Source organism: Panthera leo, chromosome A1 (genome assembly GCF_018350215.1).
Source record: "Panthera leo isolate Ple1 chromosome A1, P.leo_Ple1_pat1.1, whole genome shotgun sequence".
Lineage (NCBI taxonomy): Eukaryota > Metazoa > Chordata > Mammalia > Carnivora > Felidae > Panthera > Panthera leo.
The window spans coordinates 209,447,208-209,475,021 of NC_056679.1; the positions used below are offsets into that span (position 1 = coordinate 209,447,208).

The 27,814-nt window shown below is 41.1% G+C and overlaps 1 long non-coding RNA gene and 1 other non-coding gene across 2 annotated transcripts; both read right to left on the minus strand.

Moving 5' to 3' along the window:
• Nucleotides 1–246: 246 nt before the first annotated feature.
• LOC122227414 lies at nucleotides 247–10,681 on the minus strand. Its single transcript, XR_006206022.1, has 4 exons — nucleotides 10,646–10,681; nucleotides 2,921–3,059; nucleotides 1,782–1,918; nucleotides 247–314 (listed from the first exon to the last, which is right to left on the minus strand). It is a non-coding gene; the product is annotated as an uncharacterized LOC122227414 (long non-coding RNA).
• Nucleotides 10,682–26,332: 15,651 nt separating this feature from the next.
• LOC122202341 lies at nucleotides 26,333–26,473 on the minus strand. Its single transcript, XR_006194603.1, has one exon. It is a non-coding gene; the product is annotated as a U4 spliceosomal RNA (small nuclear RNA).
• Nucleotides 26,474–27,814: the final 1,341 nt, after the last annotated feature.

A 27,814-nucleotide genomic window follows, 5' to 3' on the forward strand; every position in this document is an offset into this window, starting at 1 on the left:
CATCTATGGTAGAAGTTATTTTGCTCGGAGCAGAATATTTTATAAGCCTTTCTATACTTTGTATCACCAGAAATGAAAATTTTGAACTTTGTTGTGAATTCTCATGTATAGTACGTAGCTATTTTTCTTATAAACAACAAATAAGACTGCTTCATAAATTAAGGTTAAGGTTATAATGATTGCCTCAATTTATTGTATGTCAATGCATTTACTGATTACCAGACTCTTGGGTGAGTGTTTTCATCCATTTGTTCACTCAATCCTCACAGCAATCCTGGGAAGCAGGTGGAGTTCCTTAAATTACAGGTAGAAAACTGAGGAAGAAGAAAATAATTTTTTTTAATAAAGGCCCTCCCCATGAGTTTTATAAAATTTTAATTTTAATTAGGGTAACATACAAATTGTTTGAATAGTCAAAGACAAGCAAAAGTATGCATGCAGATGGTCTGAACTAAATAAATCATGTGCACTTGAGAATGAATGCCATCTTATGAAAGAGAACACGTCAATGGCTGCAGTGGATTTATTGTGTGAGTGGTTTCTGCATGACACCAGAAACCCCAAGCAATGACTGGACAATTTAGCCAACAGAAAACTGGTATCATTCGGGGACATGCAGGTAGGAGGGCATGGGCAAGAAAGGAGGAGGGAGTGCCCACTTTTTGTTAGATACAAGACACTTTTTAAGTTAGGTAGCTTAGCTTTTTTTACTCTCAATTTTACATTAAGATTTTTTTTGGACCTATAGAAAAGTTGAAAGAATAGTACAACAAACAATGATACACAATTAATGTAGGTTCCAAAATTAACATTTTGCCGTATTTGTTTCTCCCTAGATATTTATATTTTTTTCTTTATTTAAATGTTTATGTATTTTTGAGAGAGAGAATGCAAGCAGAGGAGAGGCAGGGACAGAGGGGGACAGAGAGCACAGGGATCTCTGCTGTGCTGACAGGAGAGAGTTCAATGTGGGGTTTGAACTCACGAACTATGAGATCATGACCTGAGCTGAAGTCAGAACTTAACTGACTAAGCCACCAGGTGCCCCTTATTTTACTTTATTTTGGAGACAGAAAGAGAGAGAGAGCATGAGCAAGGGAGAGGGGCAGAGAGAGAGAGAGAGAGAGAGAGAGAGAGAGAATCTTAAGCAGTCTCCATAGTCAGCACGGAGCCTGACACGGGGCTTGATCCCACAAACCATGAGATCATGACCTGAGCCCAAACCAGGACTCAGATGCTTAAGTGACTGAGCCACCCAGGTGCCCCTTTTTCTTTATTTTAAAAGTTAGCTGCCCCTGTCTTGATTCTTCAGCATGTAATGCTTGAGAATAAGGCTATCCTGGGGCACCTGGGTGGCTCAGTTGGTTAAGCGTCCGACTTCAGCTCAGGTCATGATCTCATGGTTTGTGGGTTCAAGCCCCGCATCGGGCTCTGTGCTGACAGCTTGGAGCCTGCTTTGGATTCTGTGTCTCCCTCTCTCTCTGCACCTGTCCCACTCACACTCTATCTCTGTCTCTCAAAAATGAATAAACGTTAAAAAAAAAGAATAAGGATATTCTACACAATAACAACCAAATAATTACACTTAACAAATTTAATTTAAATCCATTATTATCATCTAATATGCAGTCTATTTTCAAATTCTCCCAATATTATTATTTGGATATTCCAATAATATTCAATATAAATCATTTTTAACTCTGCTTCAGAATCCAATCATAGATCCTACATTGCATTTAGTTGTTAAGTCTTTTTAGTTTCATTTAATCTAGAACACTTACTCAGCCTTTTTCATCTTTCATGACATTATCTGATAGAAGGTTCTAGGCCAGTTGTTTTGCAGACTGTTCCTCAATTTGGATTACTATGACTTTTTTCTTATGAATAGATTCACAATAGACATTTCTTGGCAGTCATACTACATAGATAATAAGATGAAGTTTAATATATATTAGATTTTCTTAATAAATGTATTACCATAACTAAGTTTCAATTCAGTAATTTACATGTACATTTTAAATATTTATTTTCTTTGCTTATGATGTAATTTTGCTTAAAACTGAAATAAGGTGAAATGTACTGTAGCGTCATGAATTAGAAATTCTTTGCAGATTAGCAAATTACATATTTTCAGTGACAAATTTTATTTTTATTTATTTTTAGTTTATTTATTTATTTTGAGAGAGAGTGCATGGGAGTGAGGGTGGGACAGAGAAAGGGAGAGAGAGAGAATCCCAAACAGGCTCCACCTGGTCAGCACAGAGCCCAATGCAGGGGCTTGAATCCATGAACCATGAGATTATGACCTGAGCCGAAGTTGGGTGCTTAACCAACTGAGCCACCCAAGTGCCCTTTCAAGTGATGCGACCTAAAATGTGTGAATGTGATTGCCTTAAAATATTTATGTATTTCCTGTGTACAAGGCTGACAAATGCACTATACTATTTTTGTCTAGTTATAATGAAGTTCTAGCAATGCAAACCCTTTTCAGGGGGTTTGCTGCAATGTGGAGTAAAACTAATAAGGTGTTTGATAAGAGATGCCAAATTGTTATAGAAATAGAAAATAGAGAAAATCTCTTGAGACAGCTTGACATTTATTTACAAAATTTTAATGTGTGCTTTATAATAATAATGGTTGCTGTTTATTGTACATGAACCTCCTACAATTAGCACACAACCTTAAGAGGGAGATATAATTATCTGCATTTTATAGTTTGAAAACAAAGCAACTTTTAGCCATTATACTAAGTTCCTTTGGTTTCATCAGTCTATAAAAACACTCGCCTTAAGGGATGCTTAAGTGATGCTCACCTTCAGCTCTCTGTTACAGTCATTTGGAAGAGAGATGAGTCCACTGGCCATCATTCCAGAAACTGCTTTTAAGGAAAGGAAGTATGGGAATCCAGAGACTCACTCACCTAACTTCCTTCTGGCCTTTCTCCTCTCAAGTGCAATCTAGATCTGAAGTTGCTTTCCTTTTGAAGCCACCTTGGAAGTGTTAGTCAGATGTTGTCCCCTTCCTGGAGAGATGAACATGTCCCCAGGATCTCGATGTACCTTATCCACAGTAAATTTGCGAAGCAGTTAATTTAAGCTAGGATAATTAAGGGTGATTTGTTTTCAACTATTATTTCACTGTTAATAGAAAGTTGACCATAGTTTTTCCTTAGCCATTATTTTAGTTTTTCTGTGACAAGAATACCCACTATTAACATTATTAATTAATATTACTCTGGAATTTCTGTCAATACGACATAACTTTAGGAAAGAGAATTTTCATTATTTACAGACATTATGATTAGATATCAGCAAACTCTACAAAATCAACTAATAATTATTGAAAATGAAAAGCTCAGATTGAGATAAACACGTATTTTAAAAACCCTTCCAATACACCAGTAAAAACAAGTCAGAAAACAGAACAGAAAAAAATTTCATTCAAAAGAACAATAAAAAACATAATGTACCGAGGAATACCCACAGCATGAGATGTAAGGTAAACAGTCCATATTACTTTGTATCAAAAATAATATGATAAAGCTAAGCTATAATATTGTTCTGATGCAAAATAGAAAGATCACTGAAACAGAATAGGAAGTAGGCAATCAACCCAGGATCTAAGAAAGAATTTAGTACATGATAAAAGAACTATCACAAGTCATTGGCAAGGGAATGTTATTCTCACTGGGCCTTTAACAGTGGATTAACATTGAAAAAGAATCAGTATTGTTTCTAAACCAGTACTGTAAACCAAAATACACTTTGCATGGTTTAGAATGAGATGTAAAAGTTAAAACACACTTACACACAGCAAACCACAACACTTAAGTAAAGTGGCACCTAAGGACACATCATTATGGTGGCTATGTTAGGCTATGTTAATGGTACCAGTGGAGAACAGTTACAAAGGAACTCTTTGAGGAGATTAGAACATAAGAGCCCAAGGGCCTGCAAGCTGAGGGGATTGTCACGTGGGTGGCTCCTCAAGGAAGAACGTCTTGGGAGAGCTGGCCCTTGAAGGAGGTATCACATTTGGGTTGTTGCAGAAGAGGGGAACACATCCAGGCAATGGCACACTAGTAAAATTATGGTGACAAAAAAAGCCAGGCATTGGGGAAAACGTGATGCCCCAGGAAGGGGATGGAAGCTCCGGGAGGGTGGAGATTTGCATTTGCTTTGTTCGCTGCCGACCCCCCAGGCCCCTGGTGCTCAGGAAACCCGGTGAAACAATGGCTGTTGTTGGGGAGCAGCCAGTCCCTGGGCCAGGAGGTTCACTCTGGGCCAGGAGGGATTTTGAGACCTTGAGAAGTCTCTGGGCGGCGACCACCCACAGGTGAATGGCGTAAAAAGAGATAAGATGTAGGCATTTGTAAGTATAAAAGCAATGAGCGAAAATAAGAAAAGGTAAAGAGCTTTTTAAAAAAGAGCTTTTGAAAGATCTGTATTTTGCAAAGTGTGTAAATCGAATCGGAAGACAAATGGAAAAATAACAAAAAGGGATAAGGTCAGTACATTGGAGATCTCCTAAAAACTATTAAGACATGAGGATTTATCAATAAATGGACAGGGAAATGAAAATTTTCACAAAGGAACAATTACAAATGACTGACATTTGAAAGAATTCATTTTCTTGATCATAAAAACAAATTTAAAATAATATATTAACTACTTCTACCTCTTTTTAAAAATTAACTAGTAAATGTTAATAAGGATGGTCAACTTTTCAAGAAAGTAATCTACAAACATGTTCAGAGGGCTTTAGATTGTTCATATGTTTTCATTCCTAGGATCTGTTACACTCCTAACTAGAAGCTTTATTAAGGAACCCAGAAATGCTGGCAAAGCTTTCATCCAAAGAGTTTCTTCTCAGTGTTATTTACGTAATAAAAAAGAAAAAAATCTATGTAAGTAATAATATGAGAAATAATGTTATCCACATAACAATAATAAATATATAGAAATAGAAATATAAAATATGTAAAAATAAGTAATGATATTATTCACATAATTAAAGTAATAAAAATGTTTTCAAACAATTTTAATGAGTTGGAAATAAGTCATTGTAATATAAAATAAAAGCAAGATGCGAATTTTAAAAAAACTGATTGATGCCAACGTGCATTCTAAACTCCAGGATGGGTGTGTGTGTGTGTATATGTGTGTTTTTATTATGAAAAAAGAATAAACTTAAATTTACATCTTTGTACAACTAATTTTTGCTGTTTTCCCTGGGAGAGTCTTTTATGTCTTGAATAGAGCTCTGAGGATAGTTTTATTTTTCTTGTTTATCATTTTGTTCTTCAATAAAAAGTATTAATTTAGTGTAATATAAACAGTTATACCAACAGCCGAGATGGCTAAGAAAGAAAGCTGCTATTTACATTCTCTTCCTTAAGAGTGTTATGTTTGCTTTGGCTAAATTGCCACTTTGGCAAATTATCATTTTTTTTTTTTACATTTATCCATGTAAAAAGTGATGTATAAATCTAAAGAAGTAAAGACTTAATATTAACTTCCACTTTTTAAGTCAAATTCTGAAATAAGCATGGTAATGATTAGAATATTCTTACTTTATTATAGAAATATCTTTAAAACAAACGATGGTTAGATTAATAATATTAAAGCAAACATTGAAGGCAGGAAATCCAGTGAACTCTCTTATCATTAGCGCTTAGTTGTCAAAACACTTTTATAATAGGAGTAATTTTTTGTTCATACTTCACCCAGTGTCTGATTTTAATTTCAGCATGATCTTCTCTCTATGCCTGATGTGTTAGAACAGCCAGATTTTAAAAATGAAAAAATGGAGCGTGTGAAAAATTTGCTTGAAAACTACTACTAAAAGATTTCTCCAAATGTTTGGCTAAGCAATCTGATGGAGGCAGTTCTGGGGAGAAGAGGACTTCTGGACATGAGTGTGTTCCTGAAGAATCAGAAAACCAGGGTCTAACAAGTGATGCAAGTGCTATGATTCACTCACTCACTTAATTTGACGATTTAAAACTGTGATAAAAGGCAGGCAAAATGTGGTGTCAAATTTAAAACAAAGTGTGGTGATCTGCCTTGTTTTCAACTTGTTGCTCTCTGATGAAAACACTTTTCTACAAGCAACACTGATGAGCAGATGGTGCTAATAAGACCAATTAAGTGCTAAGCTTCTGGAAATGTTTTTGTTGAGTGACATCTTCAGACTGTTTTCTGCTAACATACATCTTGAGCCATGTGTTTCTAAGGTACAATAGCATTAATACTTATGGTCACTGGAATTTTCATTTTTAAGAATACGGACTCAGACAAGACAGAAAAAACAAAAACCAAAAAACCCCACCAAAACCTTCTGCCCCAATTCCAAAGACAGTATGTGAAATTGAGTGATGAGATTCTAACACTTTTGGGACTCGGGGGGGATTAGTCTAGATCACTCGTTTCCAGTAACTGGTGCATGAAGAAATTTTCTCTAGTCTGCAATGAAGAAAAAAAATACATAAAGAAACCCCCAAAAGTAATGAATTTTGGGGGGATACTTTTTCCCTTTTCCCTCTTAACTTTCACTTTTTTTCCTTGAAAGTCATTGATCTTATTGTTTTATTGATTTCTATCTACATAATATATTTTATTTGGATGACAGGTAAATAGAATTGAATTAATCATAATATGTTGTCATCATTGATCCATAAGTGATCCTTCTTTATTTTCTTTCTTTTTTTTTTTAATATTTATTCGTTTTTGAGAGACAGAGCGCAAGCGGGATAGGGCAGAGAGAGAGGGAGACACAGAATTCAAAGCAGGCTCTAGGCTCTGAGCTCTAAGCACAGAGCCTGATGCTGGGCTTGAACTCATGAACCGTGAGATCACGACCTGAGCTGAAGTCGGATACTTAACCAACCGAGCCTCCCAGGTGCCCCTTTATTTTCTTTATTTTACTTTTATTTGTCTGTTTGTTTGTTTGTTTATTTTTAAGGTTTATTTATTTTGAGAGAGAGTGCATGAACAAGGGAGGCGCAGAGAGAGAGAGGGGGAGAGAGAATCTCAAGCAGGCTCCACACTGTCAGTACTGAGCCCAATATGGGGCTTGATTTCACAAACTATGAGATCATGACCTGAGCCGAGATCAAGAGTCATATGCTTAAGTGACTGAGCCACCCAGGTGCCCCAAGTTTTATTTTTTACACTTACTTTTACTTACCACTCCTCCCACAAAAAGGTGGGATGATGGATAGTCACCAAGCCAAGAACCAAAGTACTACTGATAATTTACATCTACCTAAATATTCTTTTCTTATCTCAACTCCCTGCCTTGTCTCCCTCCCCCAAGTATATGTTGCCTTTTCCCTGCATGTGTGCATTTCCAAATTTCTCCTTTGTATAAGAACAGCGGTCATATTGGATTGAGGCCCACTCTAATGACCTCATTTTAACTTGATTAAGCTCTGCAAAGACTCTGTCTCCAAATTAGGTCACATTCTGAGATACTGGAGGTTAGGACTTCAACATATGAATTTGGGGGCATACAATTCAATCCATAATAACAGAGAACTTACTTTTTGTTTATTACTATCGAGTTAACAGTGAGCCCCTCTTGAAAAAGTTCATAGAGGATTGGTTCAAGTCCTTTCCCAGAAAGGAAAATGAGGGGAAAGATAACAAGGAATAATGGGAAAAAGGAAATTAAATAGTGGATAATTTTTGCCTGCCCAGAATGTTTTTCTTCTTCTTTTGGTAATATCACCTTGATTTTGTAAATGGGGACCAAAATGGAGTATTCTATGCTACTATGCAAAGTTACTGGAATAGGGATGGCTACAAGACCTATCATGGACCAATCTTAACATCTGAGAATGTTTTTTGGAGCTGTTATTGGAGCTCTTTAGAGAATAGTGTGCTCTCTCTTCAGGGGTTGCTGGTGGCCAACTTGGACACCTCTTGAAAAGGACCTAAGTCAACATGGGAGAAAATAGAACTGAAAGATGGAGCAAGGTGGAATTGAGTCATCGTCTTGAGCTCATAGATTCAGCCAGAGTCTTCTAAGTTAAATGAGCTGATAAATTCCCTTTTTGTGTTAGGTTGGGCTTCTGTTATTTGTAACCAAGAGTCTTAACAGATGCTCATTTAGTTTTTGAGGAAAGGTAATAAGAAAGAGACAATTACATAAGTGAGATAACTTGACACATGCTCCAAGTGAGCACATAAATAACAGGATAGTTCTAAGTCTCCCTAAAATGGGCTAATATATTGTCTCCCTCCTTTTTCTCTTTCACTGATTACCTAAGAGCCTCACTTTTTGACCCCTTTTGGATTATGGGGTTTTTGTTTTGTTAAGTGTGCTTTCATATTCTTATTATTCCTTCCTCTCCAAAAATAATCTAGTGAGAAGGAAAACACCCAGATTGTCTATAAATGGCTGGGCCTGAGCATCACCGATGAGTTTTTATTCATGTGCACTTATTAAATATTTTACTATTAAAATGTGCTCAGAAATTCCATATTTATTTAAGGAAGTGTATTAATCTGTGGGTAGTTGCTAACTTACAAACAGGTTGGAGCCTAGAAATTTGCTAAAAAGAAAAGGCAGGAGTTCAGAATACATCTTCCCACAGAAATAATATTATGTAATGGGATTACATACCCAAATTAGCAAACAAGTCTCTTAAGCTATAGGGCAATTATGGAGAGGGTAGGATGTGTGCTGGATAAGAACTTGCTTCCTGGATCCAGGCTGCCTGAGTTCAAGTCCCAGCTTTGCCATTTATGCCACTTACAAGTTTGTCCTTGTGCAAGTTACACCCACTAGAATACTTAAAGTTAAAAAGATTGAAGCTACCAAATTTGACACCAACTATTAGAGAGGAGGTGGGGCAATAGGAACTTTGATACACTGATGGTGGGAATGAAAATTGGCACAACCACTTCAGAAACTGTTGGCAGTTTCTTAAAAAATTAAGTACATACTCACTATGTGATACAGTCATCCTACTCCCAAGAGAAATGAACGCGTATTTTCACATAAAGATTTGTACATAAATGTTCATAATTGCTTTTTGGTAATAGTCTCAAACTGTTAACAGTCGAAAATTTTATCAAAAGGTGAACAGATTAACAAATTGTTGTCCATCTACACAATGGAATATTACTCAGCAATAGAAAGGAACAAACTATTGATACATGCTACAACATGGATTAGTCTCAAAGTAATTATTCCTAGTGAAAGAAACCCGACAAAAATAGTACTTATTGTAGGAATCTGTTTGTATAGAATTCTAGAAAAAAACCCTAATTTATAATGATAAAAAGGAAATTGGGGTTGCTTGGGGATGGGGATGGGTAGTAGAGGGGATTGGATTACAACGAGGGAGGAACTTTTGGGGATGATGTATTCATATGTCATGGGGGTATTCATATATCAATATTCATCAGATGGTACACTTTACATATGTGGTGTTCATTGTATATTAATTATTCTTAATAAAAGTATTTTTATTATACCTCATAAAATATATTTTTGAAAGGTTCTTTTGTTGCTATTTATACTTTCTAATTCCTGGAAAGTCTGAAAAATGAAGTATTAACATTGTACTTCGCTCCCCCATTTTTTACTAAAACAATAACAATAACAAAAATTCACACTAGAACAAAACTAGAAACCAAACAACTCCTCCTGTTTTTTAAATGGAAATTTAAAACCGTAAAAGGCAAAAAATAGAAATTTATTTCATAAATCGTATCAGCCCATACCAACATTTTATAAATGCAACATATTAAGATATTAGGCACTGTTATTCTATACTCAACCATATTCTCATATTTTATAAATCAAATAACAGAAGTCTTGTACTAGTAAAACATTTCAGCTTTTAATGACGCATTTTAGGAATATTAAAATGCCATGAAAAGAGAGCCCTTCTAGATTATAGTTTAATAGCTTGAACATTCTTAGCTGACACATTAGTTGCTGGTAATTAGTCGGTTAATCAAAAAAGGGGTCAATGCAATGAGTAGTAAACGAGCCCTAGAGACCTAACACACAGTGTGGTGAGTATAGACAATACTGTATTATAACCATCAAATTTGCTAAGACTAGATTTTAATTATTCCAACTACTAAAAAGAAACGGTAATTATGTGATGTGATGGGGGTGCTACAATGGCAATCATATTACAATATATAGATGTATCAAATTAACATGATGTACACCTTAAATTTACAGTGTTCCATATCAAATATATTTCAATTTTTTAAAAAAAGTGGCTGAAGGGAGAAAATAATACCAAAAGATACATAACATCTCTTAAAACTAAGGTTTGTATTTTGTGCATTCATTCACCAAATCTTCAGTGGGACTAAGTTCCCGATTAGAAGTTTTGAATTTTTCCTTTTTTTTTTTTTTTTTTTTTTTTTTTTGCACAAATCACATTCATTTGCAGTATCTTCAATTTTATAGTTCCTATTTCATTATCTTGGAAATAGAACATAAAGACATTGCAGAACAGTCTGAGTGCAGAATCTCTGGATTTTTACAACTAAAGATTTTTTTTTTTTTTTTACAATTGCCTCACTTGCATGTAATTTGATAATTTTTTTAGCAACTCACTTTAAGCATTTTTAAGCATTTGACTTAGTTTTCATAGAATTAGAGTCTAACTCACTTGTGTTATGCCCAGAATTCGTGATCCCCAAATACCGCCAGGGAGCCAAGTCCGATGTAAAAGCAAAAGAGCCTTTATTCGAGCTAGCTCGAGCTCAATCCCCTACCTGCACCAACGCAGCGGTGAGACACCAGGGAGAGAGAGTGAGTTTCAAAAGGACAAAGGTTTTATTGGGGCCTAGGGGCAGTTGGTGAGGTAATGGCTGTGGCCTCAGCCGATTGGCTGGGGAAGGGTCCGAGTCCTGTTAGGCAGGTGAGGGGGGGGGGGGCGTTACTCAAGGGGAGGAGGTGTGGTCAAGGTGAAGGACACAGAACAAGATGGAGTCGGCCGGTGTAGGCCCGCCCTTTCATTCCCCCCTTGTCATGTAGCTTAGGGACCCAATCATGGGACCGGCTGCATTTATGGTGACAAGGGGAACAGAGTTTGGAGGTTTATGCAAAGTTCTGGGAACCAAGTGTCCCTGGGGTGGCTCTGGGACATCTGATTAAGTATTGTCCCCGAGCTTGTGTCTATGATCTGCCAGGTGATGTTTTGGGGGGCGTGGGGACTCCCGGCAGCATGAGCAATGACAAGCAGAGTTAACAGAGTTACCAATATTAGGTGGGTCAAATGCGCTGTAGCTTGAGCTTGAGCGGGTTGTGTTGGTCCCGACTGACGGCCCATCGCGTGGCGAAGTCCTTCCGGATTGAGGAGGGGTCCGCTGGCCGAACGTGGGTGTGATGGACTCAGGTCACGATGCCGTCTACTTTGAGAGCGGTGGGGGTTGTCAACACCACGATGTAGGGTCCCTTCCAGCACGGCTCAAGGGTCTCTCGGTGGTGCCTCTTGGCGTAGACCCAGTCTCCCGGCCTGTACTGATGAGGTGTCGGGGTCGGGCCAGCCTCATAGATGGCACGGAGGCGCGGCCAAATGTCCTCGTGCACCCTCTGGAGCCCTCTCAAGGAAAGAAAAAGTTCTTGATCTTTAAACTCAGCAATAAGTTCAGCTCAAAGGCTGGGAATAACAGGGGGTGGCCTGCCAAACATGATCTCGTAGGGAGTAAAACCCAGAGTGTAAGGAATGTTTCTAACCCGGTAAAGGGCGTACGGTAGGAGAGTCACCCAGGCCCCGCCAGTCTCCATGGTTAATTTGGTAAGGGTCTCTTTTAGGGTTCTATTCATTCTTTCTACCTGTCCTGAGCTCTGGGGCCTATAAGCACAATGTAATTTCCAGTTTGTCCCCACCGCCTTGGCTACTGCCTGTGTTACCTGCGAGATAAAAGCTGGTCCATTGTCTGATCCTACCATGGCAGGAAAACCATACCTGGGTAAGATGTCTTCTAGTAGCTTCTTAGCCACCGTCTGAGCCGTTTCATGCTTGGTTGGGTATGCCTCCACCCAGTCAGAGAAGGTGTCTGTAAATACTAAAAGATATTTATAACCATACTTTCCTGGTTCGACTTCAGTGAAGTCGACTTCCCATTGGGCTCCCGGTCTGGTGCCTCTGAGCCTGGTTCCTTTTCTTATTTGATGTGGCTCTCGCGTTGGTGAGTTGGCAGGTCTTGCAGGCAGATACAACTTGCTCTATTTTGGTGTCCTGTTGGTGAATCTTGATGCCTGCATGTCGGATTAAGTCTTTTAATTTTCAGGCCCCCATGTGAGTAGACCGATGCATGTGCTCTAATATTGAGACTCCGAGCCAGTCTAGCAGCACGAGCTCCTTGTTAGGTGTATACCACCGTCCCTTTATCTTCTGGGCCATGGGGAGTTTCTTGATCTGCTGTAACTCCTCTTGGGAGTATTTGGGCAGGTCTGGTAAAACTGGGTCTCCCAAGTCCGGTAGTTGTTAAGCCATTTTCTAGCTCCCAACGTTAGCGCCTTGGTAAGGGCGACAAGCTCTGCTTGCTGGGCTGATGTTCCAGAGGGTAGAGCCTCCGCCCATACGGTGTCCGTTTCGGTGACCACCGCTGCACCCGCATACCTGTGTCCATCTCGCACAAAGCTGCTGCCATCAGTGAACCAAGTAGCCTCAGCATCGGGGAGGGGCCGGTCGGTCAGGTCCATCCGGAATCCATGTACTTGTTCCAGGATTCCCGCACAGTCATGTAGTGGAGCACCTAGGTGAGGGTCGGGCAGCAGGGTTGCAGGATTGAGGGCTGCACTGGGGTGGAACTGCACTTGTGGAGGGTTGAGTAGGAGGCTCTGGTAATGAGTCATACGTGTATTGCTCATCCATCTATCTGGAGGCTGTTTCAGGACCCCTTCAATGGCGTGTGGGATCGTGATCCAGATCTCCAGATCTAGGGTCAGTTTGTCTGCATCCTTGACTAGCAGTGCTGTCGCCGCAATAATTCTTAGGCATGGCGGCCAGCCGGCAGCCACTGGGTCTAGTTTCTTAGACAGGTAAGCCACTGGGCGGTTCCAGGGGCCTAAGGCTTGAGTTAGAACCCCTTTTGCTATTCCCTTATGTTCGTCTACAAAGAGGTGGAAGGGCTTCGTAATGTCTGGTAGGCCCAGGGCTGGGACACTTAGGAGGGCCTTTTTTAGCTGATTAAAGGCAGTTTCTTCTTTTTCAGCCCATTTAAATGTTTTCCCTTCTTTGGTAGCTTCATATAGGGGCCTGGCGATCTCAGCAAAACCTGGAACCCAGAGGCAGCAGTAGCCGGCTGATCCTAGGAATTCTCTCACTTCTCTTCAGGAGGTGGGAGTAGGGATCTTTAGGACAGTTTCTTTTCTGGCATCTGATAACTGCCGCTGTCCACCCGCCAGGATATATCCCAGGTAACTTACCCTCTCCCTGCATATCTGAGCCTTCTTCAGGGATGCGCGGTACCCTAAGGCCCCCAGGGTAGCCAGCAAGTCCTGGGTCCCTCGCTCACAGTCTTTGGCCCTGTCGGCAGCAATCAGGATGTCATCTACGTACTGTAGAAGGGTGAGGCCAGGGTGCTCCCTTCTGTACTCACCCAGGTCCTCGTGTAGTGCCTCGTCGAAGATGGTGGGTGAATTTTTGAATCCCTGAGGTAGCCGTGTCCAGGTGAGTTGCCCACTGTAGCCCTCCTCCGGATCATGCCACTCGAAGGCGAACAAGGGTTGGCTCTGGGGTGCCAGCGGCAGACTGAAGAAGGCGTCCTTTAAATCTAGTACAGTATACCAGACCCTGGAGGGCGCCAAGGAGCTCAAGAGAGTATATGGGTTGGGAACAGTTGGATGTATGTCCGTGACCCTCTTATTTACTTCCCAGAGGTCTTGTACCGGTCGGTAGTCATTTGTGTGAGGCTTTTTGACCGGCAGTAGGGAGGTGTTCCAGGCAGACTGGCAAGGAACTAGTACCCCTAGGCTTCGTAGTCTCTGGATGTGTGGCTGGATCCCCTTCCAGGCCTCCTGAGACATGGGGTATTGTTTGATCCTTACCGGACTCTCTCCTGGCTTGAGCTCTACCAGGACTGGGGTCCTATGAGCGGCTAGTCCCATCCCCACCCCCGTCTCTGCCCAAACCGAGGGGAATTCTTGTAGCCATCTGTCTATATTATCCTCTCGGGAGCGCCTCCTGGTGGAGGAGGTATTCATCCTCCAGTTTCATGGTTAGGACCTGGATGGGGTGGCCCTTGCCATCGGTGACCTGAGGCCCCCCTTGTCTGAAAGTTATCTGAGCTCCAATCTTGGTCAGTAAGTCCCGTCCTAACAGCAGGTAGGGGCATTCTGGTATTACCATAAAGGAGTGGGATACCCGACCCGTTCCCAAATCTACCGTTCTTCGGGTAGTCCATGAATACTGGCTCATACAAGTTGCCCCTTGTACCCATGACTTCTTGCTGGCTAGTTTTCCTTGTGGGGTGCGGAGGACCGAATGTTGTGCTCCGGTGTCGACAAGGAAGTGAACAGGGGTCCCCTCCACTTTAAGAGTTACCCTGGGTTCGGGGAGAGGGTCCGAACCCCGACTCCCCTAATCACTTAGTTCATCTAGCTCTAGGACTTTTACTCGATCAGTCTTGCTTCCCTTCCCGCCGGCCCTTTTTGAACAATCTCGGGCCCAATGCCCTATCTCCTTGCAGTATGCGCACTGATCCTTCTGCAGCCTCTGCTTCCCCCCTTGGTGGTTCTTTTACCTTTTCTTGCGTCGTCTGCCAGCTGCGGGAGACGGCGGTCTCATTCCTTGGGGAAGTCAGCAGTGGTAGCTAGTAGTATTCTGGCCAGGTCTCGAGTCTGCTTACTGCTGGCAGCCGCCATGGTGCGAGCCTGCTTATCCTCAGGAGGCTCCCGGTTATTATATACCTTTTCGGCTACCACCAGTAAGTCCTGCAGACTTTTTCCTCCTAGTCTATCTATTTTCTGTAATTTTCTCCTAATGTCTATGGCCGATTGGTTTACAAAGGCCATGATAACAGCTGCCTTGCTTTCCGGAGCCTCTGGATCCATAGGGATATAGGTACGGAATGCCTCCATGATCCGTTCTAAAAAGGCAGCCGGAGATTCATCTTTTCCCTGTTGTACATTTCCTACCTTGGCCAAATTGGTTGGCTTTCTAGCAGCCATTCGGAGACCCCCCATTAGAGTCTGGGGGTAGACCTGGAGCTTCTCCTTACCTTCTGCCGTGTTGAAATCCCACTGGGGCCGAGTTAAGGGGAAGGAGGCATCTACCTGAGCCTGGTTGGTGGTGGGATTCCCGTCTGCACCTGGAACTAATTTTCGGGCCCCATTGAGGATTCTTTCTCTTTCTTCAGTCGTGAACAGGACCTGCAAACCTGCTGGCAATCGTCCCACGTGGGCTGATGGGCAAAAAGAACAGAGTCTAATAGATCAATAAGCCCTGCCAGTTTCTCGGAAAACTTAGGATTTTGAGCTTTCCAATTGTAGAGGTCACTAGTGGCTAAAGGCCAATAGTGATGGGGCTGATTCCCCTCCGCGTCTGGGGGTCCGGTGACTCGCAGGGGCAGAATAGTTGAGTCGGCAGCGCAGGCAGATTGCTCCCTCTGAGCCCTTTGTCTGGTAAAGGGCGGGCTTCCCACTGGAGCGTTTCCACCTCCCACTCTCGGAACAGCGTCTGCCTTCCCTGGAGGGGGAGGATGGTGTTCTTCCGGCATCCTAGAGGGGTTATACGGGGGAGGAAAAATTAATTCTTCTTCAGTACCCCGCTGTAGGACAGGGTAGAGGAGTGCTGAAGGCTGGGTAAGACTTTTCTTCTTCTTTATCCCTGCAAAGCAAGAATGGGTTTGGCTCCGGAGGGAGTGGGGCTAGGAAGGGCTTAAGCCAAAAGGGTGGGTAGAGGGGTAGTCTGAGTCTGTCCCATAACGTCCGTCCAGTAAGTCCACAGAACAAAACAGAGAAACACAAAAACAGACAAACAGATAGCCCCTAGAAAGTCTTCCAACTCCATGGAAGCAAAACTGAAAGCTAGCTTAGACCTTTGAGGGGATTCCATGTCCCTCCAAAACTGATGAGGGGATTCCACGTCCCTCCAAAGACGGCCTCACGCCGACCAGCAGGAGCGACCCGCCTCGTCTCAGACCTTTGAGGGGATTCCACGTCCCTCCAAAACAGATGAGGGGATTCCACGTCCCTCCAGAAGGGAGAATCAGAACGTCTTCCGAAATTCCCGGCCCGTGGTCCTCCAGTGCGTCCACTTAGACCGCGTTGGGCACTACCAGAATTCCAGAAATGAGCTCACACAGAAAAGACAGAACAAACAGACAGACACTAACCATGGCCAGTCAGGCTCTCCGGGTCGGGGGTCCCTCGGGGGTCTTGGGGATCCTGGACGAGCCCCTAAATGTTATGCCCAAAATTCGTGATCCCCAAATACCGCCAGGGAGCCAAGTCCGATGTAAAAGCAAAAGAGTCTTTATTTGAGCTAGCTCGAGCTCAATCCCCTACCTGCACTGACGCAGCGGTGAGATACCAGGGAGAGAGAGTGAGTTTCAAAAGGACAAAGGTTTTATTGGGGCCTAGGGGCAGTTGGTGAAGTAATGGCTGTGGCCTCAGCCGATTGGCTGGGGAAGGGTCCGAGTCCTGTTAGGCAGGTGAGGGGGGGGTGGTTACTCAAGGGGAGGAGGTGTGGTCAAGGTGAAGGACACAGAACAAGATGGAGTCGGCCGGCATAGGCCTGCCCTTTCACTTGCACTTGCATTTCTCATTTTATGTAATATTTAGTTGAATTATATAATTATAATTAGTACAACTGGCATCAGCAGACTTGAGGATAAACAGCTGACTCTCGGTTAGCATGAAACCTCAAATGTAGAACCAGGTTTCCTAGGCTTGAGCATTCAGAGCCTTAGGGATATCAATCAATATGTTTTACTCTTAAGCTATTGTTTAGAGAATTCATTTGAAACACTTTAATTTTATATTCTATGTCTTTTATGTAAAAAGGTAAAGTCCAAAGAAAAGATGGTGTAGTCACAGAAAAGTCAAGGATGGCAGTAATTTTAAAGAAAAATTCACAGAATAAGATGACAAAGCAACATGCTAGAAGAGGGGATGTATTAGAGTTATAATTGTGAAAGAAGTAAATATCACATTAGTGAAATATTAACTACATCAGCATTTTGGAGAGGCCTATAGAATCTCAGGGGAAATAATAGCCAAAATTCCAGACCCTATATTACTAATTCTAAATACAGAAACAATGACTTTCATGTATTACAAAAGCAATGAATGTGTCACTGTGACTATTTCAGTTAAGTAATAAAAATAAAATCATGATTTTTATATTGCTTATCAGTCCTTCCACCTCATCTAGTTATGCATTTTCTACACCAATTTATGACTGCATTTGTATTTTCTACTATTATATTTTCTATTACAGGTTATATGGCAGTTTTGTCTCTGAAATTTCCTGTGGAATTACACAAAAGAAAAATGGCAGACCTTGCATCAATGGTTAGTTTATCATTTTTATCAATCTCTGAGGGGATTCCTAGGAAATATAATTATGCAGTTAGACGAAGAACTTGCTGTATAGCATGTGAATACAGAAGAAAACTAACTACCCATGGAAATTTCTTGAAAGACTGCCAGTGCCCTAAAAGGTGCAAAACTGGTAAAATAAATATTTATTTGGCATGTATGATTTCCATAGCTGGATTAGTGAGTAATAAAATACACACTGGTTCAGTGACTAATGTTTCTATCTCTTCCTACTTTAACTGTACAATTGCTTATTCTAATAGCACAGAGTGTGTTCTCATGAAGAGATAAACAAGGTAAGTGGAATCCTTTTAACTATATTCCAACTGATATTCTACAAGACTATGCCATTCAATTTTGAACAAAAATGGAAAACAGTAAATTGTTTTTGTTTTTTCTAAATTTCTATCTAGTTGCATCCTTGATAACAAATAGATAAAGCGTCAGTATACTGGAATTTTTATCTACATGTATTCCTTTTTAAAACTTTTTTTGGCATTTTTTATTGTGGTAAAACATACATAACATAAAAGTCACCATTGTAATTATTTTGAAGTGCAAATTTGGTGGCATTAAGTATATTCACAACGCTGTGCACCCATTACTGATTTTCTATTTCTAGAACTTTTTTTTATCATCCCAAACAGAGGCTTCATATCATTGAAATGATAAGTCCCCATTTCCCCCTGTTCTTAGCTTCTGATAACCTCTATTATCCTTTCTGTCTCTATGGACCTGCTTATTCTAAGTACCTCATGTAAGTGAAATCATATAATATTTGTCCTTTTGTGTCTGGCTTATTTCACATAGCATAATCCTTTGTAGGTTCATCCATGATGTAGCATGTATTAAAATTTCATTCCTTTTTAGGGCTAAATAATATTCCATTATAACACACACACACACACACACACATACACACACAATTGTGTTTATTCATCTATCTGTTAATGAACATGTGAGTTTTTCCACATTTTGGCTATTGTGAACAATGCTACTATTAACATTGGTGTATCTGTTCAAGTCCCTACTTTTAAAAAAATTTTAAGTAGGTTTCACACCCAGCATGGAACTAAATGTGGGTCTTGAAGTCACATCCCTGAGCTCAAGACCCGAGCTGAGATCCAGAGTCAGATGCCTAACTGACTAAGTCACCCAGGTGCCCCCAAGTTTCTACTTTCTTTTGTTTATATATCTGGGAATAGAATTGCTACGTCATATGGTAATTCTGTGTTTAATTTTTGAGAAACCACCACACTGTTTTCACAGTGGCTGCACAATTTTAAATTCTTATCAGCAAGGCATAGGGTTCAAATTTCTCCACATCCTGTGCCAACACTTGTTATTTTCCATTTTTTTAAATAGTCATCCTAATGGGTGAGAATTCTCTCACTGTGGCTTTGATTTGAATCTCTCTAATGATTAGTGATGTTGAGCATCTTTCTATGTTTTATTGGCCATTTGTATATCTTCAGTTAGTTCAGTTTGCTTGACTGGGTTAGGGGATACAGGTGACTCAGGCCTTCACTCCAAGAGGTTGGAGTCATGATCACCCACTGAGGACTATGGCTGCTGCAATCACCTGTTCATAATTATTTCTAGGTAACACCAAGAGATGCCCTCATGAATCCCAAACATTATCCTGCCTATCTTCTGCTGGTAATCAGGGTTTATTTTCTCTAACAGTAGAGTAACCTCTTTCTTTGACTGCTGGCCCACTGGCATGGGGAGCCCAGAGAGACTGGTTGGTAATCAGAATTTCTAGCTCAGTGAAATTCTTGCTGTGTTCTCCAGCAGAAGTGTTCTCTTGAGAATGAGAATCTAATCTGACAAAATGTAGAATTTCAGAGAAGGAAAGCACAGAATCTGAAAATATGCCACTGATCATGGTAGTGAAAGAGATTAATCTCACTTCTTGTTTTCTGGATCTATGTATTCCAACCACTGGGGACATAGCACTATTTATAGAGCTCTGATTTAAAGCTTTCACTACATTTCAGGCACTGTGCTCTCCCCCACCCCCCTTCCCAAAATATTGGCCTTGAATTGGAGAGTTACTCGAGCCTATAAAAGTTTATTTAACCATCTAATAAGCTAGATGCTTTGGAGTAAAGAGGTATGTGCTAAAACTAATGAATCTAGTGCTCATGTGCCCACTGACATACCGCATATGCCATAAGATGGGGCCCTTCATTAGAGGGGACAGTTGTGTCAGTTGCTGTGCTGATAGACCAGTCATTCTATATGCCTCTGAAACTGTTCCCCCCGCCCCATCCCTCAGCCAACATAGTGAATCAGAAGTAATACCACAGTCCAGAGAAAATGCAATGTCTAGTGCCTCCAACAATAAAGAATTCGAGAATAGAGAAGTCCCTACAAAACCTTTCAAATAAAAACATTTCAGGCTACCATTATAGCAATCATTATAATTAACATTACCACCATTAAGTATCATCCTTACGGCATATTCCAACACTTTGCTTCACCCACACTTCACCTCAATCTTTCACAACTGAGAGTCTCAGGAATTACAGTGGGGTCTTATCGCTGTCTCTGATCGATCCAGTTGCCAAATCCCATCCTAAGCACCTGTCTTCTACGACTACTCCTGGTACCAGTGGTCTGGGTTTAATATCTTAGATTGTGTTTGCTAGGAAATATACTCTGAGGTAGATATTGAAATGCAGAGGGTTTACTGGGTACGGTTCTCAAGAACACAAGTAAGGGAGTGAGGAGGGCAGGAGTGAGCAGAGGGAGAAGTAGAAGGGTTTGGCAAATCCCATGGAAATCTCTGAAGCTGAGTTTGACCTTCAGAGATGTCTCAGATCGATGCAAGGCTGTTTTGCCCCCAAATCTACCAGTCAATTGTTAGGCTGTGGGAAGGGTTGCCAGCATGGGTGAAGCAGCTCCCTCTGGTCAGGGCAACACTGTGAAAGGTACTCAGCTGTGAACACCAGCAGTCAACTCTCCCAGTGGCAGCAGAGAGGAAGAGAGAGGGGAGCTCTGGGGGATGGTGAGCCTCTGCATTTACTACACTAAATGAAAAAGAAAGCAGGGTTGAGACAAGTGCATTGCAGCAGATATTGTATTTGGAAGTGATCTCAGGGAGCAAGAGGGAGGGACAGGAGAGCCAAAAGAGAAGAAGGAAGGCCAGTGCAAAGATGTGCTACCCAGTTGGTCGCTGCTTTAGAAGACTGCCACTGAGTTCTGTGAAATCTGAGGAGTTGCAGGAAATGTGTCACAGAAGTTTCCACCTGGGGAAAAAAAGAGAGAAGCATTTATCAGTTGGCTGTCATTGGTCAAGGGTAAAGTCCTTAAACCTCCCTGTGGTTCTGGGTTTTCCATGCATGAGTGTGGAGAATGCCAAGAAAAGGTGCTGTCAGATTGCATCTGCAAGAAGCTTGTAGAAGCCAGTATGGAATGGATTACCTCAGAACAGGGTGGAATTGAAAGGGTCTACAAAAAGTATCTAGTACTTCTGGAAATACCTGGCAGAATTTAAAATGTAAACAGTTTATGATCCACAAATTTCACTTACAGAAATTTATACTACAGAAATTTGTGCTTATAGATGCAAACACGTATGTGAATTTGATAGGCTCTAGGGTCAACTGCCTGGGTGTAAGGCCAGGTTCGGCCACTGTGCATGAGGCACCTGTGAACTATGTCATGTCTCACATAGGGATGCTGACAGTGTTAAATAAATTAAACCATGCGCTAGGCTTTGGATAGTGCCTTGCATATAGTGAGGTCTCTATGCATGCCAGTTATTATTAATGTAACTCTTAACTTGGATAGTGATTAAAGCTACTGTTTGCAGTGAAAAAAAGATGACAAACAACCTACATACTAGGCAAAGAAATGACAGTATGGCCAAACATAGGAAACTATCACATGTGACGTATGTTGTAAGTGAAAAAAACAAAGCAAAGCCAAAGTGTAGAAAAGCGTATCTAGTATGTGCTCCTATTTGTGTAAAAAGCACATTGTAAGTACTTACGCGATAGAGATTATTAGTGCTTGCCACAAGCTGCTTCTCTTCTGCTTCCTGGGCACACAGAAGATTGCTCTTTGCGGTTAAGTGGACCATGTGATTAGCTCTGGCCAGTGTGAGCCCAACAGGAGAGAAAAGCTCCTGTGTAACCTTCCAGCTCTCTCCTTCTGGAAGCCAAATGCTAGGATGGCAGCACCACAAGGTGATGTAGCTTGAACATGTAGTTTGGAACAAAACCAAAAATCTAGCTACTGAGATACTGGGTTAAATTTGCTACCACAGCATAACCCAGCCTATCTTGACTAGAACGATACGATTCTGCAAAGGAGGCAGAGAAAAATGAAAACACTAGTTGCTCCTAGGGAGGAAAACCTGGGCACCTATTGGAGTTTGGAGGAGCTGGAGGGCGACTTATTTTGTCCTCTGAATCTTTTCATGTTGCTTGAATTTTTATTTTATTTTTATTTATTTATTTTTTTTAACGTTTATTTTTGAGACAGAGAGAGACAGAGCATGAAGGGGGTAGGGGCAGAGAGAGAAGGAGACACAGAATCGGAAGCAGGCTCCAGGCTCTGAGCCATCAGCCCAGAGCCCGACGCCGGGCTCGAACTCACGGACCGCGAGATCGTGACCTGAGCTGAAGTCGGACGCTTAACCGACTGCGCCACCCAGGCGCCCCATCATGTTGCTTGAATTTTTAAACCGCAGGTGTAAGTTAAATTTTTTAATGAAAGAAATTTTAATATTAAGTGTAGTTTGGGTTAGACAGGAACCATCAACCTTCCCTAAAACTTACAAGAAGGTACAGCCCTCATCCTCCTCAAAACAAGAACAAAAGCCAAAGACAAAACAACCTCTGCCCCCCCTCATCCCCCCCAAAAGGCAAAAGCACAGAAATCATTTAGCTGGATTATGTTATTTTCTCCAAGAATGTTCAGCAGCTTGAATAAAGATGCAGGAAAAGAACGTTTGGGACAAGGAAAGCAGTCAGGGTAGGAAGGAGTGGGGTTTGTGGTAGCGGATGGGGAGAACGTGGTGAGGCTGTAGCCCTGGAGTTCTCGAAGAAGTGAAGAGGTTATGGGGCCATGCCAGAAGAAGTAATGTGGGGAAAGAAGTGCTGGTGACTGAGGGGGTAGACATCTGAAGGAATAATTGTTTACTACTTGTGACCACGTCCATTACTCAGGCAAAGTCAACTGAAAGGTAACGTGGTTTTGATAGTTTGAGGCAACTACTATAAAATTTAGTCTTGTTTTATGTCTCACTCTGCTTATAATATTCCGAGTGATTTCAAAATACATTGCATAGTGCACCACGCAGATGGTGACAATCAAAGAAATCTCTATCATTTTTCCTCAAGAGCTTTTGCAAGGAAATGTGTGATTTTTCTGTAAGTTTTATCTGCAAAGGGTGGTACGACATACTGCTGATCAATAGTGACCAAGCCGGATATTTGCAGGACAGTCATGACAAAAGAGGATGGCGGTTTCACAATAAGGATGAATAATGGAGAAGATAAAAGATAACCTTGATCGGTAACTCAGTTAAGAGGGAAATGGGAAATGTTTAAAGATCCTGATTCACACCAATAGGCCATTGTATGGGATTGCATCTAAACGAATAAACAATCTTTATACAGACGATTTCCTTGAGTCACAGAAAATTTTTCCTAGTGAGCAGACAACTGTGGCATTTTGGAAACTAGATGAAAGATTTTATTAATACGAAATTATTAACATGAAATAATAGGATCTTCCTCAACAATACTGTAGCGAATGTTGTGGGAGAAAAATCACTCAGCGATTCAGCACCTACTGTGTGCCTAGACAAGAGGATGGGCACTGTTTGAAGAGCTATGTGATCCCTGATTTTAAGGTACTTCTGGCTCATTTGGAGAGATGTAGCATAATGGAATATTCCTCACAGGATGATGGGAGGTAAACAAGATAGTAACCTCTGATGAATTGCAAAGAATAAAAGTGGTATAAAAATTCAGAGAAAGGTGAGCTCAGGATAGTTGAAATATATGTTGAGGGCTCAATGGAAGTTATTATTGGATGGATTCAGAACTAGAAGACCCAGATTAGAATCTTCTGCTGTCATTTACTGATTTGTGACTTCGAACAAGTTTATTGAACTTGTCTGTTCTTAATTTGTAAAGTAGGAGTGATGGTATGTATCTTGCAGTACTGGAAAGAATATTCTCAGATCTGTTTCTTGTCTTTTCTGTATCACAGTCCAGTAGGGGTGGCAAGAAGCTGCATTTCCCAAGTGCTCTGCCCTAAACTGTGTCCTGCCAGATTCATACATTGAAGCTCCTCAACCCCCAAGATGACCGCATCTACAGAGAGGTTCCTTAGGAGATAATTAAGGTTAAATGAGGGCATAAGTGTGGGGCCCTAATCCAAGAGGGCTGTAGCCTTATAAAAAGAGGAAAAAATCTCTCCCTCTCTACTCCTTCTCCCCCTCCCTCCCTCTCTCCCCTCCCTCTCCCTCCCTCTCTCTCTCCCTCTTCCTCTCCTCTCTGAGGGCACAGCCTTCCGTAAGCCAGGGAGAGAATCCTCACCAGAACTCACCATGCTAGCACCTTGAGCCTGGACTTTCCAGCTCCCAGAACTCTGATAAATACATTTCTGCTGTTTAAGCCACCCAGTCTATGGTATTTTCTTACGGCAGCCCAAGCTGTCTAATGGAGCAGGTTTCCATGTCAGGAGGGTCAGGCCAATGGCAGATACAGGAGAAGACTAAAAAGTGGGAGGGAGGGAAAGGCCAGAGTATGTCTCTCCTTCTCTCTACCTCAGCAGCATCTCCAGCCTCTTGCATGACCTCAACTCCCTGTATTTAGCCTGATCCTAGCTTCTAGCTTCTAGCTGCTGTTGGGGAAGTCTGATTGTGGATCCCAGTAGAACCAGTTCCTCTTCCTTTTGTCTCTCAGGCCTTGGGGTGCTTGTAGCTCTCTGCTCTTACAAATCTCTGGATTGCCTCACTGTCTCCCATTTTGTTACTGTCAGCTCTCCTATAATCTGTGTTATCAATTTTCCCTCTATTAGTTGTTAAATTCCCTCTGTTATAAATATGTAAATATGTTTTCTGTTTTCTGGTAGAATTTTGACAAAGACAAAGGGTAAATTTTAAAATGTAACACTGTGAAGCTATAATGTGCCTTACAAGTAATAACCATATATACACAGAGGGCACACTATATGTATGTGTCTTTCCCCATCTTGCCCATGATGCCTGTGTGACCATGTTTGTGATATGTCTTCTTGGATCTAATTGATTATTCTAGAGGGCCCAAAGAGGGCTCATCACAGGTCACAGTGTTGACCTAATCACAATCCCTCTCTCAGAGCCTGGAACTAAGGTACACAGAGGGACATTTTAGCCAGCAGTGGTCGCTGAAGCTGAGAAGCCAACCATGAAGTTCATGACTATGTTCTGGTGAGTAAAAGATTCTGGTGGAGAAAGAGGACCAAAGAGTAGGTCACATGGCTCCTGAGAAGTAGAGAGTATAGCCTTGGTTCCAGGTAACTTTCAACTCCCCAGTGCTAGTTTTGTACAGGTCTGGTATTCCCACCGTCACATTTCATGAAATTCTTTAAATGTTTTGCATAAAGTTACCTTCATTGGGGCTAGCTTCTTTGGATATCTGTGTTTTTGAGTGCTTGATCATGCATCCATCCATGTACGCATACACACATGTGCACACACACACACACACACTTCTGCAGACTTTGAGCTGCCTTCAAAAATATTTAGCTTGTGGTTGGGCAAAGAGACATTTATATGGAATTCTGCTGAGGATGAACAACATGAGCAAAAGTTCATGGATGAGAGAGATGAGACTCTAGAATATCTGGTTGACTGCTCTGCTTGTTTTAACTAACAGAGTTTACCATTATGTCTAGAGGCAAATTGTTTTTAAGTTAAATATAGTTGGAATGTTATAGCCCTTACTCTATATAGAAGACTAATAATGTTGGTGTTCCCTAAAGTCTGATTTAAAAGAACATAATTTTAACATTCACAAAAGAGCAGTAATCATTACATTAAAATATATTAAAAACCAGATTTATAAGCAGCATGTTTCTCCCATGCCCTGAAGGTCATGCCACCAGGTTTCTGCAAAATTGGGTCAGGAAGAAAATTCAGTAACAAAGGGACTCTCTCTGGAAACCATCCTATTTGTAGTTTATTGAAGATAAAATGTTGAATCTCAGAGCACCTACTAGATCTTCAGTACCAGACACAACAGAGTTTTTGGGTGTTGTTTTGTCTTACTATGAGGTGTTCCTGCTTTTGTTCATTCCCTGCCTAGAAGAATCTTGCTATTGAAATGAACATTCCTGTATTGATCAAATGGTTATATTCTAAAATAGGCTGGAATCTGTTTTATGACGTCAATGTGAAAATGTCACTGTACAAGAAGGGATGGGGGGGCACCTGGGTGGCTCAATCAATTGACACTGACTCTTGATCTCAGCTCAGGTCTTGATCTCAGGGTCGTGAGTTTGAGCCCTGCCTTGGCCACATAGAGCCTGCTTAAAAAATAAAAAAATAAAAATAAAAAAAAGAAGGACAGAAATGGAAATGTGGAATGTGCTGCAGAGGAGAGTCCCTGTTACAAAGTTTTAGAAGATCTTAATCGGGGCGCTTGGGTGATTCGGTTCTTTGAGAGTCCAACTCTTGATATTGGCTCATGTCCTGATCTCAAGGTCATAAGATTGAGTCTAGCGTCCGGCTCTGTGCTGACAATGTGGAGCCTGCTAGGGACTCTCTCTCTCTTCCCCTCCCCCCCCAAATAAATAAATGAACAAACATTAAAAAAAAAAAAAAAGATATTGATCAACTTCACCAGTATCTGGAATTTGGAAGTTGTTTCTTTTAAATTAGCAATAATCGTGCCTTGGATGAAACTCATTGGCTACGATACTGCCACTGTGCAAAGCTTGGAAGCTGTTTCTTTTAAAATAAAGAGTATTTTCTGGACATAATATTTGCGTGTGCTGTAGTGGGTTTTACCTGATTACACAAGCCCATTTGTTAATGTGCTGTACTAATATTTATTGCCTTGCATTGCATTGTTGTTGACATCTGTCTTTTAGTTTTGGCACTTTTTCTTTATGTTCCACTCATTCTTCTGACAGCACCATGAAATGAACATGCTCCATAAGCCCATTGGTCCCAGGAGGTGGATGAGAGACACATGGCACAGAGCTGCCTCAATCAAGCTGCCCCTAACAAGCACAGCCTGCATCAGCCAACCACAAGCTAGCTCATGGGCTAAATAAATACCTACTGTCGTAAGGGTAATGAAAATTTGTGGTTGTTTGTTAAGCATCATTGTTGTAGGCATAGTTAACTGATACCACAATAGCAGTAGTTTATTATTGAATTCAGTAGTTCCAATAACAGCCTTTTGATTCCCTCTCTTGTGATTGTGACAAATGTAATAGCTCCCCTCGTGAATTGGTTTATGGTGTTCCCGGAATCATTCTGGAAGACCAGTTTAGAGTTTGCTTCTCCACTGCCTCAAACAGTTTTTAATGATCAACTTCCTTTTCTGTTTAGGATAACTATACCACCTCACATTCATTAGGATGGCTACTACAGAAAAACAAACAGAAATATGAATGTGGGCAAGGATATGGAAATATCGAAACACCTTTGAACTGTTGGTGGGCACATAAAATGGTGCAGCTGCTATAGAAAACTGTATGGCAGTTCATCAAAAAATTAAAAATAGAATTGTGATCCATCAATTCCATTTTTAGGTACGTACTCAAAAGACTTGAAAGCAGACTTGAAGAGATATTTATACACCCATGTTTATAGTAGCATTATTTACAATCCAGGAGGTGGAAGCAGCCTATATGCCCATCAACAGATGAATAAACTGTAGTATATACATTCAGCCTTAAAAAGGAAGGAAATTCTGATACATGCTGCAACATGAATGAACCTTGAAGGCATTATGTTAAGTGAAGTAAGCCAGTTGCAAAAGGACAAAAACTGTATGAATCAATTAATGTGAGGTACCTAGAGTAATCAAATTTATAAAGATGGTAATCCTGAAGACAAGAAATATAGGTATACTCTGGCTACCCCTCCACCCTCTGGCTCATTTTGGGATCAGAATAATATGGGGTAGGGCCAAGACTGTTGTTTATCCCATTATCATCTCTGTAATAGTCTGAATAAGGAACTAGCATAAAATGGCTGCATTTCCTCCTATACAAAAAAAAAGGTATTAGTTGAATCCATAGTAGACAATGTGTAGTACATGCTGTC